This window comes from Lactuca saligna, chromosome 8 (assembly GCF_052625555.1).
Source record: "Lactuca saligna cultivar CGN05327 chromosome 8, ASM5262555v1, whole genome shotgun sequence".
Classification (NCBI taxonomy): domain Eukaryota; kingdom Viridiplantae; phylum Streptophyta; class Magnoliopsida; order Asterales; family Asteraceae; genus Lactuca; species Lactuca saligna.
Window position 1 is genome coordinate 98,064,145 of NC_136424.1, and position 2,204 is coordinate 98,066,348.

Here is a 2,204-nt window from a genome sequence, read left to right on the forward strand (position 1 = left end):
ACATCTTGGGTTCAAGAATATACAATGTTATCGTCTCACTAATCACCCGTGATAAATCCATGAGGTGATTCAAGTGAGCGTGGGTTTAATCCAATACTCTAATCTTATTAAAGCACTCATGAACTCTGCAGCAAACTTGTGCTATGTCTAAACACTTTAGACAATCTACAGACAGATTCATGACAGTATTCCTTCATACCTACTTCCAACATATGACCGACTGTGGAGGTTCGAATAACCCAGTTATTCTGGAAGTCAAAACATGCAAAGTGAAACACAACGATAATACTTAATCTTATATGGCCCCAAACTTGTGGGAGTAAATAAAACACTTTTGTTTAAACACCATATTGATTACTCATTATTCATCGTTTACTGTTTCAGAAAATCAACCTATTACTCAAATTACAACAATAGCTGTCCCATGCACAAAGCATGCACACTATGTTTCCTATGGTCCTTACTTTGTGAAATAGATCAATTGAAAACTTTTCCAATGATGCTTATTTCACAATTCCCAATCCTTATCATTAGTGTTAGAACACAAGGTTCTTGCCACTACTAGAATATGCTAGATTCTAACATTTTATGCAACGATCCTTTCGCAAAGTCATAGCACAAAAGTCACCAAGACTTGGCCAATAGAATTACGAAGTACTCTATCGGAAATTGTTACAAGACAATTCCATAGACATGAAGTCTCACATTCAAAGTACATTCCTTTGAACATCCTTCTTGCATAAAATTTTCTAATCTAGACATAGACTCTAAATATCAAACTCCCAATATGGAAACATTTCCATATTTTCCATATGACAACTCGTTCTTAATAGAATCTTATCTATTCATAATAATGTCGATATGGTCCATCCAATACCATACTTCCAACTACTCATAAGCGACCAATCCTCAGCGAACTTTGGATCGTCCTTTGATAGTTGTGATGAAGCAATGAATCAAGTACAAAATGAATCAGAGTTTAATGATGAAAGTAAGATTGTGAGATTAGAACACAAATGTAAATAAGATATTTCACTTCAGCTTTATTATGCTTTCAAGTTTTACAGAGAACAAAAATGACTATTCTGTAAAAAACTCGTTTCTATGACTCTAGTAAACACTCCTATTTATAGGAGAGGAAAGCGTACAAAAAATATACTAAGAACTAAACACTTTAAGCTTCGAATAAAACTGCCTTAGTAAAATACATTATAAACCATACGAAGAGTACAAAAGACTTCGACTCATTACAAAACAAAATACCCTTACAATCTCCCCCTTTGTATACAGAGTTGAAGACTTCAGTTTGTAAGAAGTTGAATTGAATACAACATAACTCTTTGTATTTCTGTGTACTAGTTGATTATCTTTTTCAGCTCCTTCTTGTCTCCCTCATTATTCTTCTTGCAATGATTCATACGAACAATTAATTTCGTATATTGCGAAGTTGAATGCCTTTCTACTTCACTTGCTTGAAACAAAAACTTCTTAGATCTTCCAGACTTGTCCTTTGATTCTTCAGCAATTTCATTCACTTCGCTTTCATGAGACTTCAACTGATTGTACAAGTCATTCAAAGTTGACGTATCAAAGCTCTGTTGATTCTTAACCATCATGCTCACATTACGCCATTCCTTACGAAGACCCATAACAAAAATTAAATTGAACTCCATGGCTGATCTGGTGATTCCATATCGATTGCATCGATAGATTAATTCATTAAGACGATCGTAGTAAACTTCAATCGTTTCACCATCTTTTTGTCTGAAATCCTTCAGTTCCACTAAGCATTGCTTCCCAGAGTTAACTTTCATCTTCTCACCCCCCTTAAATTTTTCCTTGAGATTGTTCCAGATTTCCTTTGCAGTTGTACAACTCCTAACATAGTTGTAAACAACTGGAGGCAAAGCTCCTCTTAGCTCTCTCATGCATCTCTTCTCTAGCTTTTTCAGACGACCAGACTGATTCTCAACTCCAGAACTTCCAGAAGATGATCCAATTGGTTGAATATTCGTTGGTTGATTGAGATTATCAGAAATGCAATTCCACAGTTCTTCATCAAATCCGTTGAGATAATCATGCATACAATCAGTCCATTGATCGTAATACTCATGGATTAGCATAGGAATTTTGGTGGATGATCCTAGAAGATGAGAAAATGAAGTCATGGAATTAAGATTGAAAGACGCCATTGTTGTACGGAA